A 17,853-nucleotide genomic window follows, 5' to 3' on the forward strand; every position below is an offset into this window, starting at 1 on the left:
TACCTCGTACCCCCAGGAATAATGCAAGGACAACACCAATAGATCAAAGTGAGTGTAATAAGATAAATATGGTAGCAATACGTGCATCCATTAAAAAAGTATATCCATATTTACAAATGAAGGGACACTGCCCAGTCCTCAATGTTCGTAGGCCACAGGGCCACATTACAAAGTTCAAGGCCCCACTTGACTACTGCAACAACACGGAGTGAACACTGCAGGGGCATCAGTTAAAACATAGGCGGGAACCTCAGGCGGATGGGGAATTAGTGTGCACCTCAGTCGGCAGATGGAACAACTCCACTGGTCCTGGAGGGGGCAACATGCCCATTACTCTGTTCTGGGGACTGTAAGGCTACAGTCACTCAAGTGGATGACTTCTCCACTGGCTCTGAGGGGGCAACATGCCCTGTGATCTTCATCCTGGGGAGGATGTGGTGAGTGGATGGCTTTTCCACTGGTTCTGGAAGGGGCATGGTGCCCAGTGAGCTTCATCCTAGGGAGGAATGGGTTAGTGGATGGCTTCTCCACTGGTTCTGGAGGGGGCATTGTGCCCAGTGAGCTTCATCCTGGGGAGGATGGGGTGAGTGGGTGCCATACCCACTGGTTCTTGAAGGGGGTGCATCATGCCCTGTGATGCAGATCTTGGGGAGTGCAGGGTCACAGTGTCTCAGCTGGGTGTCAATCCTACAGGATTTTCAGGGGGCAGGCCAGACAACAACCCGTGGAGGCAGGACTACACACTTTCCGCCGGAGGTGTCAGCTGTTCAGTGGTGGTGATACTGGTGCTGCTGGTGGTAGTTGTGGGGGAAGGCCCAAGCCCATCCCCTGCAGCCTCGGACAGCTGCTCACTGGTGCTGCTGCTGGGGAGCTGGTGGCGGTGCTGCTGGCGGAGCTGGTGGTGGTGGTGGGGGGAAGCTCAGCCCATCCCCTGCAGCTTCGGATGGCTGCCCACTGGGGCTGCTGCTGCTGGTGGTGGTGCCGGAGATGGTAGTGGGGATGGGGGGAAGCTCCAGCCCATTCCCTGCAGCCTCAGATGACTGCCCACTGGTGCTGCTACTACTGGTGGTGATGCTGGTGGCGGTGCTGTGGGCAGAGCTGGTGGTGGGGGGAGGTATAGCCCATCCCCCTGCAGCCTCAGATGGCTGCACTACCATGGTTGGTGGTGTGGGCTCCGACAGAATCCCAGCACCAGGATACTTGTCCTTACTGCCTTCTGGTGCAAGCCCCTTGCTCTTCCTGCCAGCAGCTGGGGATGGCTCCTTGCTCCTTTTGGCAGCTGCTGAGGATGGCTCCTTGCTTCTTTTGGCAGAAGCTGGGGATGGCTCCTTGCTCCTTTTGGCAGCAGCTGGGGGTGGCTCATTGCCCTTCTTTGCAGCAGCTGGGGGTGGCTCCTTGCCTTTCCTTGCAGCAGCTGGGGGTGGCTCTTTGACCTTCCTTGCAGCACTTGGGGCAGGCAACCTTTCTGTCGGCTCCCTGGTGCCTGGGAACCTTTCCCACCTGGAGTTGCACTGGGCCAGTGGACTGGGTGACTGAGGTGCTTGCCTGGGTTTTGACCACCCTGGCCTGACATGAAGGACGGGGGGAGGGAAGAGGTCAACGTTGGAGAGGAAGGCTTCTTAGGGACATTGGGACGGGAAGAGGGAGAAGGTTTGGGAGTGGAGGAAGAGGGAGTGGTTGTAGGAGGTGTCTGTCTATTGAGTTTGGGTGCAGTTGCATGGGCTGGAGGCTGTTCTGAGGTGAATGGCTGTTGGGTGTCTGAGTGCTTGTGTTTGTGTACCTTGGTAGGGGGGCACAGACACAGTGGGAGAGGACACAGGGGACGTGAGCATGGCTGTTGGGGTGGTGACTGCCAGTGAGGTGTGTGTTCTGATAGGTGTGCTGATGATGGCGGCAGTGGATGAGGATGTAGTGCATGCAGGTGTCAGTGTAGATGCAACTGGGAGAGAGGTGGATGACGAGGAGGCGGGGGCCACAGTGGAGGCAGTGGATGTTGGTATGTTTGCATCTGGATGGTGTTCGTGTGAGTGCCTGTGGGATGAAGTGTGGTGCTTGTGTGTGCCCGTGCCACTCTTGTGTGTTGTCCTGTGTGCATGCTCATCTGCCTGTGTGCTTGGGATAGGTTGGGGGTGAGGGGGATGGGATTGGGTAGAGGAAGTTGGAGGGGGGAGGTTGGAAACAGGGACAATGTCTGCCATCAGAGAGGAGGCCAGAGCCTGGATTGATCTCTGTTGGGCCGCCAAGCCAGTGTGAATGCCTTCCAGAAATGCATTGGACTGTTGCATTTGGGCTGCCAATCCCTGGATGGTATTCTCAATGGTTGACTGCCCAACACAGATAGATCTCAGGAGGTCAATAGCCTCCTCACTCAGGGCAGCAGGGCTAACTGGGGCAGGGGGTGAGGTGCCTGGGGCGAAAGAGATGTCCACCCTCCCGGGTGAGCGGGCATGGGCAACTCGCTGAGGGGCTGCTTAGAGGGTGGTGCTGGTACTGGGTGGCTGTACTTGTAGCTGAGGTGGGCACAGAGGTGCCCACCACCACCAGGGACGTTCCATTGGAGGAGGTATCTGTGTCAGATCCGTCCCCTCCAGTCTCCGCCATGGTGCTCCTCTCGCCCTCTGTCCCACTGGTGCCCTCACCGTCGGTGGACTCTGCCTCCTGGGTCCTGTGGGATGCAGCTCCCTCTGTCACTGGTGCCTCTGCTCCTCCGCCAGATGATGCTAATGCATATAAGGACAGGGTGACATAACAAGAAAGGGGGGAGAGAGACAAAGGAAACACCTGGTCAGTGGCGGTACCAACACCACCGTTGGCATACACAACACACTCACACACAGAGAACAGCCCAACACACTGCACTACCAGTTACAATGCTAGTCACCAGGGCATGGGGAGGGACAAATACCACCAACTGCAGCATACCTGGGACCCACTGCCCCCTGCCCTGTAGTGGATGCCTACTAGCTAGGTTTGAGGAATTTCACATCAGAACCCTGCCCCCCATGGGACCTACTCTGCAATGTCAGGCCTGGCCTAGGGGGCATCCACAGGCACACATACCCCACCAGGGATATGTAGCAATAAAGGGCACTGTACTCACCCCCTTGTTGCTGCTGTGATGCCCCCAAGCACACATCCAGCTCCGGATAGGCCAACGCCAGTATGCAGGCCATCAGGGGGATCAGGATTTCCCTTCCTCGTTAGGAGGCCATCCCCAGCCGGGCCTCCTCCGTCTTCCGTGCCCAGCATCTCAGGTCCTCCCACTGTTTCCGACAGTGAGTGCTCTGCCTGCTGTAGACCCCCATGGCCCACACTTTCTTGGAGATGGCACGCCATATACCCTTCTTTTGATGGATGCTGACCTGCAAAGGAGATATATATAGACAGGGAAAGTTATTAGTTAGACCATCCTGCCTATTACACTCATGGCCCACCATACACCTTCCCATTCCCATTTGCACAGATATGGCCCAGCATACATGCTGCACGCTGCCCAGGGCCCATCCACCAACCTCCCTACACGAGGCCTTCAAACACACAACTCCATGCATTCATGCCCCATGCATCGTACTCACCTGTTTGTCTGTGGGCCCATACAGCATTTAGTACTGGGGTAGGACCCCATCCACCAGTCTCTTCAACTCCGCTGGGGTGAAGGCAGGGGCCCTTTCACCAGTCAGATGAACCATTGTAGGTTCCATACACAGGCCACAGCAGCACATGCAGTGTAGGTCCTCTCGTGTTGAAGGTCAGGTAGCAAGTGAGTGAACAGATACAAAAAGGCGGTGGCATCCGTGGCAGTGCATACCGTCACTGCCGGCATACATCACCATCGCCCACTGTACCCCATAGGGCCCAATGATAACCAATGAGGAGTTGCACGGCGGTTCCCGACCACCTCCCGCAACGGTGTAAAAAGACAGCGGAATTACCTCACTTCCACCTGTCCCTCCATACAGGACAGGCGGATGCCATTTCGGGGGGGGGGGGGGCAGGCCATGGATCCTAACTGCGTCACAGTTCACAATTTCACATTCTTTCTGGACATATGCCACCAACAATTGTAAAGATCACAATATTCAGTGAACTGTAGTGGTTACAATGTACAGATTATGACCAGCTGCTCACTCTTTTGCCCCATAGATTGCAACCGCTGCTGATGAATAGGAGATGGAGACATCCCCCCCTTGTACAGACCCCTGGTGGACTTGGTAAGCAATTGAGGGCAGGCACATCATCCTTACCTACAGACTTGACAGGGCCACAATCATAGAGCTGTGTATCCAATTGGGGCCTGACCTGATATCTGCTATCCGTCGTCCCACTGGGATCCCCTCTCTTGTGCAAATGCTATCAGTGCTCCATTTCTTGGCAACAGGTTCTTTCCAAGTGACAGTGGGCGTGGCAGCAGGAATGTCACAGCCAGTGTTCTCAATAGTGCTGACCAGAGTGTTGTCTGCCCTAATTAAACACATGTGCAGCTACATTGTTTCACCCCAGGTGGAGGATTTGGCCACAGTGAAGGCTGACTTCTATGCAATGGGACATATCCCGAACATCACTGGGGCGATTGATTGAACGCATATTGCATTTGTCCTCCCCCCTGGGCAAAATGAACAGATCTTCAGAAATCGAAATAATTTTCACTCTGTGAATGTGCAGATGGTGTGTTTGGCAGACTAGTACATCTCCCATGTCAATGCTAAGTATCCAGGATCCGTGCATGATGCTTTTGAGGAATAGCAGCATCCCAAATGTGATGGCCCAACTCCAGAGGCACAGGGTGTGGCTAATAAGTGAGCCCTGGTTCCCACCCAGTGGATGTTGTTGTATGGGTATTGTGTGGGCCATAAGGTTTAGTGTGTGGCTAACAGTTGTCCCTCGATATTTGCAGGTGACCCAAAGCTATCATGGCTACTGACCCCTGTGAGGAATGCCAGGATAAGGACAGAGGAAAGTTACAATGAGGCAGATGGGTGAACTAGAAGGATTATTGAACGTACCTTTGGCCTCCTGCAGGCCAGGTTTCAGTGCCTCCATCTAACAGGTGGATCCCTGTGCTACTCACCCAAGAAGGTCTGCCAGATCATAGTGCCATGCTGTATGTTGCACAACCTTTCCTTGAGATGCCATGTGCCTTTTCTGCAGGTGGAGGAGGCTGGAGATGGCTGTGTGGCAGCAGTGGAGCCTGTGGACAGTGAAGATGAGGAGGCAGGTAATGAGAATGAGGACAACAGAACTGCAGTGATTCGTCAGTACTTCCAATGACACACAGGTAAGACAGTGTTATTTCACATTTCATTGACAGTTTAATGTGTGACATTGTCACTGGCAGGTTGTGAATTCCTACTTCTATGCCCCCTCACTGTACCCTTTGGCATCTCTTTTTGCAGAAGTTGGTGTCCCACTATTGCTCCTGGTGTGTTCACTGCAGGCAAATACAGGTCTTTCCTATGTAAACATTACTGTACAGTTGAATTGCATTGTTTAAACTTTGTTAAACTAATACATACTTAAATCATTTGACATACTCCATACTTGTATTTATTCAAAGTGTGTTAATTGCAGTGCTCTGATGAAAAGGGAGAAGTGCAATGGGCTGGGGTGATGATGGAGGAAAGCCCAAGTTAGAGTCCAGTCTATTTGTAGCACAGGTGCATTGTCCAAGGGGGCATAGGAAGGGGAGCAATGGCAGTTCAAGGTGGACAGGGTGACAGAGTGGGACACAAGGGTGACAATCAGGAAAGTCTTATTTCCTGGCGGGGGTCTTAGAAATGGTCTCTGGTTTCTGCCTGTATTGCCGGAAATGTTTGCGGGGTGGTTCCCCTTCTGCAGGGGAGGGGTGCTGGTGGCCTTTTGGTCCTGTGGTAGGGCTTCCTGTCCACTAGCGGCAGTGGAGGTGGAGGGCTGTTCAGTAGACTGGCTAGTGGCAGGGGCCTGCTGTTGTATCACTGCCTCCCTCATACTGTTGGCCATATCTGCCAGCACCCCTGCAATGGAGACCAGGGTGGTGTTAATGGACTTCAAGTCCTCCCTGATCCCCAGCTACTGTCCCTCCTGCAGCACCATGTTCTCCTGCAACTTGTCCAGGATCTGGCCCAGCGTATCCTGGGAATGTTGGTATGCTCCCAGGATCACGGTCAGTGCCTCCTGGAGAGTCGGTTCCCTGGGCCTGTCCTCCCCCTGGAGCACAGCAGTCCTCTCAGCTTCTTGTTGTCCTGTGCCTCTGTCCCCTGAACCGTGTGCCCATTGCCACTGACCCCAGGTCCCTGATTGTCCTGGGTTTGTGGTGTGCTCTGGGGTCCCTGTAGTGGAGAACACACTGCTGATTGATGTGTCCTGGGGACAGAGGTATGGGGCTGCTGGGTGGGTGCTGTGGTGGTGTTTCCTGAGGGGGGAGGCTCTGTGGTGGTGTCAGAGTGTGCCTGGGTAATCGACTGTCAGGAGGTCCCTGATGTGCCATGTTGGTCATCCAGATCCAAGCGACCAGAGCTTCTAGCCTCTTCTGTGGGGGGACTGGATGTTACTGGCACCTCTTCTCTGCTGATATTGGCTGGGATACCTGTGGGGATGAAAGTGCAGTGTTATTGTTTCTGTGTGTGACATATTGTGCATCAGTGGGTTGCCCTTTATGGTTGTTATTGCCCTGGCAGCTTTGCCTTGTGTGAGTTGTTATTTGGTGGGCTAGCTGATTGTCTCTAGTGTGCATGCTTTAGTGATAGGTGTCCATACAGGTCTGTGAGTGGTGTCCATGCATTAGTGGTGCATGCAGGGCTTGGCATTCGGATGGGTGGGTTGTGATGGTGGGGTGTGTGGAAGGTGGTGAAGTGGTGGGAGTGAGGGTGGGTGTATGTGATGGCATGCAGGTGGGGGGTGATAATTGTATAGAGTTGACTCACTAGAGTCCAGTCCTCCTCCTACTCCTGCCAGGCCCTCAGGATGCATGATTGCCAAGACTTGCTCCTCCCATGTTGTTAGTTGTGGGGGAGGAGGTGGGGGTCCACCGCCAGTCGTCTGTACTGCGAGCAGGTGTCCTGCTGCAATGAAAAGTACCTTCCCCCGTAGGTCATTTCACCTCTTTCTGATGTTGTCCTTCTTCTGGGGTGCTGTCCCACGGCGTTGACCCTGTCCACTATCCTCCACCATAGCTGCATCTTCCTAGCAATGGATATCTGCTGCACCTGTGCTCCAAATAGCTGTGGCTCTTCCCCGAAGATTTCCTCCACCATGACCCTTAGCTCCTCCTCACAGAATCTGGGGTGGTGTTGTCATGCCATGAGTGTAGTGTGAGTGGTGTGGGTGAGGGTGTGTAGGGTGATGTGTTGGGGTATGTGATGTAAGGTGCGTGGGTGGTGTATAGGTGTAGGTGGTGTGTGTCTCCGGTCTTGTCTGTGGCCGTGGTGTCTATCTCATGGTAATTGTTTGTATTTGTAAAGGGTTGTGGGTAGTGTGGGTGGGTGTTTTCTAGTGGTATGGATGTGTCAGTGTGGTGTTTGTATGTGTGTCAGGTATGTGTAGTTTGAATTGTCCAATGTGGTGTTGTTTTGTATGTGTGTTTGTATTTTCAGTGCAGTGGTATGTACCGCCAATGGTTTACCGCCATTGAATGGCCGACCTGGTGATTTATGGGTCAAAATGTGGTGGGCATAGTTTTGTTGTTGTAATGTTGTGGGTTTTGATACCACCAGTTTATCACTGACCTTTGGGCAGGCAGATTTGTGTGTGTGGCTGTATAATGAGCTATTATGACACACATCTCGGAATCCGCCGATATTCAGACACCCACACAACTCCGCCACTCCAAAGGTCAGTGTTAAACTGGCGAAAACAATTCCTCCACCGTCACACCAACAGAAACACGCCCATGCTATCACGACACACGAATCCACGCGACGGTCTTTCAACTGCGGTATTCCATTGGCGGTACACATCGCCGCGCTCAAAATACACACACATCTCCAAAACACCGCCACATTGTACAATTCCAAATACACATACCTGATACATATACAAACACCACTCCCACACACCCAACACAATATAAAACACACACCCACATCACCCACAAACCCCTGCGACCATAATTCACGAACGAAGGCCAGAGAGACAGAGAGCACAGCAATTGAGAACCCCACCACACAGAGGCACACAACACCATCACCCATGCAACATTCCACGCACAAAACACCACACACCACTACACATCACCACACACATCAACACTTACACCACCCCACACATCACCCACACCTCCCCATGTCACGCCAAAGACACCCCCGGTTTTCCGAGGAGGAGCTCAGGGTCATGGTGGAGGAAATCCTACGGGTAGAGCCACAGCTATTTAGCTCACAGGTGCAGCACACCTCCATAGCCAGGAAGATGGAGCTATGGCGCAGAAAAGTCGACAGGGTCAACGCTGTGGGACAGCATCCAAGAAATCGGGAGGACATCAGGAAGAGGTGGAACGACCTACGGGGGAAGGTGCGTTCTGTGGTCTCCAGGCACAACATCGCGGTACAGCGGACTGGCGGCGGACCCCCACCTCCTCCTCCACAACTAACAACATGGGAGGAGCAAGTCTTGACCATCATGCATCCTGAGGGCCTCGGAGGAGTCGGTGGAGGATGGGACACTGATAAGTCAAATCTTAACTATCATATCCCCCACCCAACCTGCATGCTATCACACACCCCCACCCTCACACCCTCCCCATCACCCCAAATCCTCACTAATGTACTAATAACACAAACCACTCATCCCAACACCAAGTCCTGCATGACACAACTAAGCATGGTCACCCCTCACTAAAGCATGCTCACTGCACATACCCAGAACAACCCCCTAACCAGCGTCACACAAACCCACACACAGGAATGCTTGCACTGGGGTACACACACACCCACCCATTGCACACCATTACACACACATATGCAATAATCATGCTCTCATATCCCTGCAGGACCACTAAGGAACGTCACCACACCGGAGGGTCCAGACATCTCCACTCCACCCACAGAACAGGCCCACAGTGACGACAGCAGCTCTGCCCTACTGGATCCTGATGACCAGCCCGGACCATCGTGGGCCTCGGGACAGTCGGTTCCCCTCGCACAGGCACAGCCCAACACTGACCTTCCACCATCTGGTAACACCAGCACAGCACCCACCCAGCGGGCCCATACCTCCGTACCCAGGACACGTCAATCAGCGGTGTGTCCACCACTACAGGGAACCCAGGATAACCCACCACCTCAACAACAACAGGGACCTGGGGGCAGTGGTAGTGGGCACACGGTCCAGGGGACGGAGGCACAGGAACACAGGGGAACTGGGAGGGCTGCTGTGTGACAGGGGGTGGACAGGCCAAGGGAACCCACTCTCCACGAGGCCCTCTCCTCCAAAATGGGAGCATACCACCACTCCAAGGAGACAATGGCGACGGTCCTGGCCAAGTTTCAGGAGACCCAGCGCCTGCAGGAGGAACAGTATTTAGGCTTCAGGGAGGAACTCAGAACCATCAGCTCTGCCCTGGGCACCATCGTAGGGTCGCTGAAGGACATACAAAACACCATGCGGGACACCGTGGCACTCCAAGGGGCCCCTGACACTAGCATGGACGATGAACTGCCCACCACCTCCGCCGGCGCTAGTGGACAGGACACCCTGGCACAGGACCACCACACCAGCACCCCACCCCCTGCAGACGGACAACCACGATGCAAGCGGTCCCTGAGATCCAGGAACAGGACAGAGCAAGATGGCAAGACCCCCGCCAGGAAATGAGACCACCCTGATTGTCATCCCACTGTCTCACTTTGTTACCCTGTCCATACTTTAACTGCCCCAGCACCACTTCCTATGCCCATATGGGCAGTGCACCTGTGTGACCAATAGACTGGACTCTGCCATGGACATTCCTCCACTGTCCCCCATCACCATTTGACAACCCCCCTCCATTTTGGATCACTTAAATAAACACCCTTGAACCTCAAAACAATCTGGAGTCATTCTGTGATTTGGTAAATTTGTATTATCAATGACAGTGTCAAAATGCGTTTTCTATTGTAAAGCCAACATACCTATGTCACACATCACAAGTCCTTGAAGGATGCAAGCAGATGACACACGTTGGTAACCACACCTGTGAAACCGTAATGGAAAGGTACAACTCAGTGACCAAATAGTGCTATGGAATGACAGACATGATAGAGGTAGAAGTGTGAAAGTGAATGTAATGGTAAGAAAGAAATGTTCTCACCTGTGTGTCACTGGAAATATTGCTGTATGACTGACTCCCTGTTGTCTATGTCTTCTTCCTCAGCTTCCTACTCATCACTGTCCACAGGCTCCACAGGCTCCACAGCTGCCACAACACCGCCATCTGGACCATCCTCCTGCAGAAAAGGCACCTGGCGTCGCAAAGCAAGATTGTGAAGCAGGCGATGATGATCTGGCACACCTTCCTTGGTGAGTAGAAAAGGGAACCACCTGTCATATGGAGGCACCTGAACCTGGCCTTCAGGAGGCCGAAGGTGCGTTCGATCACCCTCCTAGTCCGCCCATCGGCCTCATTATAGCGTTCCTCTGCCCTGGTCCTGGGATTCCTCACTGGGGCAATAGCCAGGACAGGTTGGGGTAACCAGAGTCCCCTAATAGCCACACACGGTGCCTCTGGAGTTGACCCATCACGTACGGGATACTGCTATTCCGCAGGATGTAGGTGTCATGCACAGAGCCAGGGAACATAGCATTTACCTGCGAGATGTACTGGTCTGCCAAACATACCATCTGTACATTCATCGAATGATAACTCTTCTGGTTCCTGTACACCTGTTCACTCCTGTGGGGGGGGACAGAGCTACATGGGTGCCATCAATAGCACCTATGACGTTGGGGATATGTCCAAGGGCATAGAAGTCACCTTTAACTGTAGCCAAATCCTCCACCTGAGGGAAAATGATGTAGCTCCTTACGTGTTTCAGCAGGGCAGACAACACTCTGGACAACATGTTGGAAAACATAGGCTGGGACATCCCTGATGCCATGGCCACTGTTGTCTGAAAAGACCCACTTGCAAGGAAATGGAGCACTGACAGCACCTGCACGTCAGGGGGGATTCCAGTGAGATGGCGGATTGGTGACATCAGTTCTGGCTCCAACTGGGTACATAGTTCCTGGATAGTGGCATGGTCAAACCTGTAGGTGATGATTAAATGTCGCTCCTCCATTGTCAACAGGTCCACCAGCGGTCGGTACACCGGAGGATTCCGCCATCTTCTCACATGTCCAAGCTGACGGTGCCTAGGAAGGACAACAGCGACCACAGAGTCAACTAATTTCCAGGTATGTACCCACAGATACACAGAACACGACACCAAACACAAAACTCTTCCTGTATGTGTGTTGAGTGTAGGCCTAGGTGTGACGCAGTAGTAAATGAAGCCCCTGAAATGGCGGCTGCCTGACCTCTGAACTGGGACAATGGGATGTGAGGTATCTGCGCTGGCATTGTACACCATCGCGGTAGGCGGTCGTAGACCGCGGCGCAATGCTGCATTGGTTAACATTGGACCCTATGGGTCCCAGGCGCCAATGATGAAGTGCGCCGGTGTTGATGATACGCACCGCCGCGGACGTCAACGCCACGGACGTGACTGCCATTTTCTATCTGTTCAATCACTCGATACCTGATCTTCGACAGGAGAGGACCTACACTGCAAGTGCTGCTGTGACCTCGGTCTGAAAGAGACAATGGCTGCTTCGTCTGGGGAAAGGGCCCCTGCCTTCACTGCTCAGGAGTTGGAGAAGCTCTGGACAGGGTCCTCCCCCAGTACACGCTACTCTACGGTCCTCCAGACCAACAGGTAAGTACACAGGGAGCACGTTGTATGGGCTATGCCTGGGAGGGCTGGTTGTAAGAAGGAAGGGGGCAGAGTTCAGGGAACATGAAGGACTGTGAATGCATGTGCCACATGGCAAGGGTAGGGATGGGGGCCACTCACATCGACGGGGCAGTTGGTAATGACTTCTCTTCTTCCCCTGTGCATGTCATGTAGGTCAGCGCCCACCAGAAGAAGGACATTTGGCATGCCATCCCCAAGGACATTTGGCATGCCATCACCAAGGACATCCGGACCCTGGGGGTCCACCAGAGATGGGGCATCCACTGCCGGAAAAGATGTGAGGACATTCGCCGCTGGAGCAAGAAGACGGCGGAGGCTCAGCTGGGGATGGCCTCCCAACGTGGGAGGGGTGCCCGTCACCCCATGACCCCCCTGATGTTCAGGATCCTGGCGGTGGCCTACCCGGAGTTGGATGGGCGCTTGAGGGCATCACAGCAGACACAGGGGGGTGAGTACACTCTCATTCTGGGGACTTTGCGTGCAGTGGAGGGGTCTGGGTGGGGGAGGAGGGCTGTGGGTTTCCCTAGGCCAGGGCGACTTACGTAGGCTAGGCCCCTCTGTAATGCAGGCCATGTGCCACTCCACCCCACCTCAGTAGAGGGCCAAGTACAGGTATACATGCCCCTGTGGCATCCATGTGTGCAAATGTCCACCATAGCCATGTAGGCCAGATCCCAGGAATTGCATCTGTAGTAGCACGGCGTAGTGCAGGGGGCTGCCGTGTCTGTATTGTCCGCCAACGGTAGCGGTAAGCCATGCACTCAACCTGTCTTTCTTCTGTCGTCGTCCCCTCTTTTTAAGCTCTCCCTGTTCTTTTGTGCATCAGCATCATCAGGCGGAGGTACAGTGGCACCAGAGCACGAGGGAGCTGCATCTCACATGGCCATGGAGGGCCACACCACAGACTCTGAATACACCAGTGGGACGGAGGGCGAGGGGAGCTTCACGTCGGGCACAGGATCACCAAACAGCGACACGGACTCGTCCGCCGATGGGAGCTCCCTTGTGGTGGCAGCACCATCTGTGCCCCCAACTTCTACAGGTACAGCCGCCACCTCCCCTACCAGCACCGCCCTCCCAGCAGCCCCTCAGCATTCGCCCCGTGCCCGCTCACCCAGGAAGGTGGGCATCACCTTCGCCCCAGGCACCTCAGCCCCTGACCCTGTCACCCCTGCTGCCCTCAGTGAGGAGGCCATTGACCTCCTCAGGTCACTCACTATTGAGCAGTCTACCGTTGTGAATGCCATCCAGGGTGTAGAAAGGGAGTTTCAACACGGTAATGAATTCCTGGAGGGCATTCATTCTGGTCAGGCTGCCCTTCATCGAACCCTGCAATCTCTGGCCTCAGCACTGATGGCAGCCATTGTCCCTGTGTCTGGCCTCCCCCCTCCAACTTCCTCCACCCAGACCCAATCCCCTGTACCCCAGCCTATCCCAAGCACACCATCAGACAAGCATGCATACACCTCAACACACAAAAGTAGCTCAGGCAAACATAAGCACCACACAACCCACACGCACTCACACAAGCATCACCCACATACAGACACAGCAACATCCACTGCCTCCACTATGTCCCCCTCTTCGTCGTCTCCCTCCTCCCTCCCAGTGTCGTCTACACTCTCACCTGCATGCACTACATCTACAGGCACTAGGACTCGCACCAGAACACCCAGCACCACACCCCGCTCACCTGCACTCACTACCCCCACTACCATTTACACATCCCCTGTGTCCACTCCCTGTGTGTCTGTGACGCCACCACCCAAAGTACACAAACGTGGGCACCCACACACCCAACATCCATCCACCTCACGACGGCCTCCAGTACCTGCACCTGCACCCAAAACACCTAAAGTTACACCTCCTACAACCACCTCCTCTTCCTCCACTCCCAGACTCCCTCCAGCTACCCATCCCAGTCTTCGTCAGCAACTCTTCCTCAGCAACGTTGACCTCTTTGCCACCACCCCACCCCTCCAATTCATAAGTCGCGTAGTAGCACCTCAGCCAAAAAAACACCAGGACCTGTGGTGCGTGTTCAAGGTGTGTGGAGTGCACCGGCCACCAGGGCAGCCAGTGTGACACGGAGCCAAAGCACTGCCAGTCCACCCCCTGTGAAGCACTTCAAATTGGAAAGTGGCCGACGGGACAGGGTGAAGACTCCTGGCGGAAAAACTGCACACAAGGGTCCCAGGGGGATTGCAGAGTCAGCTGTGACTCCTCCAAAGGTGGTGAGGGGCCAGAAGAAGTCTGGTAAGAGCAGCACGGCGGAGAAGGGCCCCATCCTCCCCAGCGGCCGGGACGCCACCGCCAGCACCGTCGTCACTGGTCAGGAGACCACCGCCGGAGTCAGTGCCCAGGAGGGCCCTGGCAGCCACAGCCCCGCTGGACAATGAGGGAGCGTCATGCCACACACCAATGCACGGGTCAGAGACCGCCATGGCAAAGCACCGCTGAACAGGGCAAAGCACCGCTGAACAGGTCAGAGACCATCATGGCAAAGCACTGCTGAACAGGGCAAAGCACCACTGAACAGGTCAGAGACCGCCATGGCAAAGCACCGCTGAACAGGGCAAAGCACTGCTGAACAGGTCAGAGACCGCCATGGCAAAGCACCGCTGCTCAAGGAAAAGACCGCCATGGCAAAGCACCGCTGAACAGGGCAAAGCATCGCTGAACAGGTCAGAGACCGCCATGGCAAAGCACCGCTGAACAGGGCAAAGCACCGCTGAACAGGTCAGAGACCATCATGGCAAAGCACCGCTGAACAGGGCAAAGCACCACTGAACAGGTCAGAGACTGCCATGGCAAAGCACCGCTGAACAGGGCAAAGCACTGCTGAACAGGTCAGAGACCGCCATGGCAAAGCACCACTGCTCAAGGAAAAGACCGCCATGGCAAAGCACCGCTGAACAGGGCAAAGCATCGCTGAACAGGTCAGAGACCGCCATGGCAAAGCACCGCTGAACAGGTCAAAGCACCGCTGAACAGGTCAGAGACCGCCATGGCAAAGCACCGCTGAACAGGGCAAAGCACCGCTGAACAGGTCAGAGACCGCCATGGCAAAGCACCGCTGCTCAAGGAAAAGACCGCCATGGCAAAGCACTGCTGAACAGGGCAAAGCACCACTGAACAGGTCAGAGACCGCCATGGCAAAGCACCACTGAACAGGGCAAAGCACCGCTGAACAGGTCAGAGACCGCCATGGAAAAGCACCGCTGAACAGGGCAAAGCACCGCTGAACAGGTCAGAGACCGCCATGGCAAAGCACCGCTGAACAGGGCAAAGCACCGCTGAACAGGTCAGAGACCGCCATGGCAAAGCACCGCTGCACAAGGAAAAGCACCGCCACATCAAGCATCGTTATCTCATGTGCAGCTGGGACAGTGACGGAACAGGAACAGTCACAGGGAGCCTGATGCAGCCTGGGCACCATTCCCCCTCGTGAACCAGTGGACACATGCATCCACTCCGTCTGTCCTTAACAGGATGAAGCACTCTGGGCACCATTCCCCCTCCAGAACCAGTAGAGACTGTTATCCACTTGTGAGACTGTGGCTTTGCACTCCCCAGGATGTAACAGTGGGCAAACCACCCACTGTAGAGACTTGAGAGACTGTGGCTTTGCACTCCCCAGGATGTAACAGTGGGCAAACCACCCACTGTAGAGACTTGAGAGACTGCGGCTTTGCATTCCCCAGGATGTAACAGTGGGCAAACCACCCACTGTAGAGACTTGAGAGACTGTGGCTTTGCAATCCGCAGGATGTAACAGTGGGCAAACCACCCGCTGTAGAGACTTGAGAGACTGTGGCTTTGCACTCCCCAGGATACATCAATGGGCATGGAGCCCCGTCGTGGATCTGGCGTGGTGCTGTAATCCGGCTGAGGTGCCCCCCCCTTCCCCCTGAGGTGCCTGTTGTATTTCTATCTAATGCCCCTGCAGTGTTCTCTCCGTTTGTGGACAGGTATCTAGTGTGGGCCTCGCCCATGCATTTTTGGACCAGTGGTGCACGGACATTAATATGTGCATACCTGCACTACTTCTCGTACTGTATATAATTTTGATTGTGTATATATATCTGTATATATTTGGAACTGTATTTTGATACATTACAATATTTGGACTGATTTCCTTTTGTCTTTGCATTCTTCCGGGGGGGTTGTGGGTTGTTACTGTGATGTTTGGAAATGCATTGGTGTGTGTGTTGTAATGTGCGAGGGTGGGGGTGGGGGTGTGGGTGTTGCGTGTGTGTGTTCCTGACTTTTGCTTCCCCCCTCCCCTATGTTGTAGGTGCAGTACTCACCATTGTCTTCAGCGCCGCCGTTGCTGGTGTTCGTAGATGAGCAGGAAGACAAGGGCAGGGAGTATTTGTAATTCTGGCTCCATGGTGTCCTCCTTCCTCGTGGAGTGTGTTAAGGTGAGCGTTTTCTCCATTGCAAAAGCTGATTCCACCGTGTTTTTATCCACGGTGAATCCGCCCCGGAAAAGGTGGCGGATTGGTGAGTTGTGATACTGTGGGCGGTACATTGTCTTCCGCCTGTCTGTTGGCGGGGACCGCCGCGCTGCTTGTCTGTAACGCCGTGGCGGGAGGTTTGTTAAAGTGGCTGTCTATGTTGGTGGTTTCCGCCACGGTCATAATTCCCTTTTTTTGTCCGCCGGCCTGTTTGCGGTATTACCGCAGCTTTAACACCGTCCGCCAGGGTTGTAATGACCCCCATATGTCTGTTCAGCCTCGACCCAATGCTGAATTTGATGCTTGATTTTCCTTATTTTTCAGCTGCCAATATGACACCTGACCAACGACATGCATTCCACATTATGGAAGTGTATACCAGATACCACAGGAAGGGAAGGAGGTTCTGTTAGGAAAAGGCCACTGGGGAATGGCATGCCTTCGCACTTGGAAGGACAGTGTTGACAAAACATTAGGGGTGCAGGGGGCCTCTTGAGGTCCAAGCCCGTCCTTGTCAGCTGCTCCTGTTAGGAGCCAGGCACCAATGCAGCCCCCTGCTTCTGTCATCAGTAGCCAATTTGAAAGGGACATGAGACAGGACATGGCCAACCTAATGGCTAGACTGGAACATTTGGAGAAGGAGAGTGCTTACAACAAGAAGGTGTAGAAGTACATCAAGAAGAAACTTAAAAAGATGTAATAAGCATGTTCCCCAGCCTCCCTTTTACTGTTTTTCATAGTTGTAGATTGGGTTTTAGATGGGTAGTATTAGGTTGTTGTAGGGTAGGAGGGTAGGGTTAGGTTAGATTAAGTATAGTTGGAGGGTGGGTTTTTGTACATGTTTTTATTGGTGGGGCCTGGGTTGGGGGACATGTTGATTTATTTGTGTGTAAAAAAAAAAAAATATATATATATATATATATATATATATATATAAACACTTCCGACTAGCATACCAGTCCTGCTCCAAAACGTCAGCGGTGCTCGTCAACTTGTGAGCGCTACCTCGCTATAAATCCACACTTGTTCCCCTTAATACAGAGAAGGACAGCACTCCGCGGGAATCGTAATTCATCAGGGTTTATTGGCACAAAAGAAAAGAACGCGTTTCGGCGTTACCGCCTTCGTCAGCTTCTAATTCGCCATTTTGTTTTTCTACATTTATATCACATGATCTTTACGCTCAATCCCAAACTACATTACAATCAATTTGCCTTTTAACTAAATTTACCATCATAACATTTGTTTACATATATCTAATTTGTGTCAGTCACCGTATAAATACATAAATACAGAAAATAAATCTTATTTAAATACAAAATTGCCAACGTATATGCTGCAAACCGAAAAGACCCAAATATACGTGCACCGATGTGGATAGAAATAAAAGTGAATAACAACAATACAAATGCCTAAATAAATATATTCATACAGTACCCCATTAACTCGGTCTGTATATATCATAAACATTCTTTAAACAATTAATTTTC

Source organism: Pleurodeles waltl, chromosome 11 (assembly GCF_031143425.1).
Source record: "Pleurodeles waltl isolate 20211129_DDA chromosome 11, aPleWal1.hap1.20221129, whole genome shotgun sequence".
Taxonomy (NCBI): domain Eukaryota; kingdom Metazoa; phylum Chordata; class Amphibia; order Caudata; family Salamandridae; genus Pleurodeles; species Pleurodeles waltl.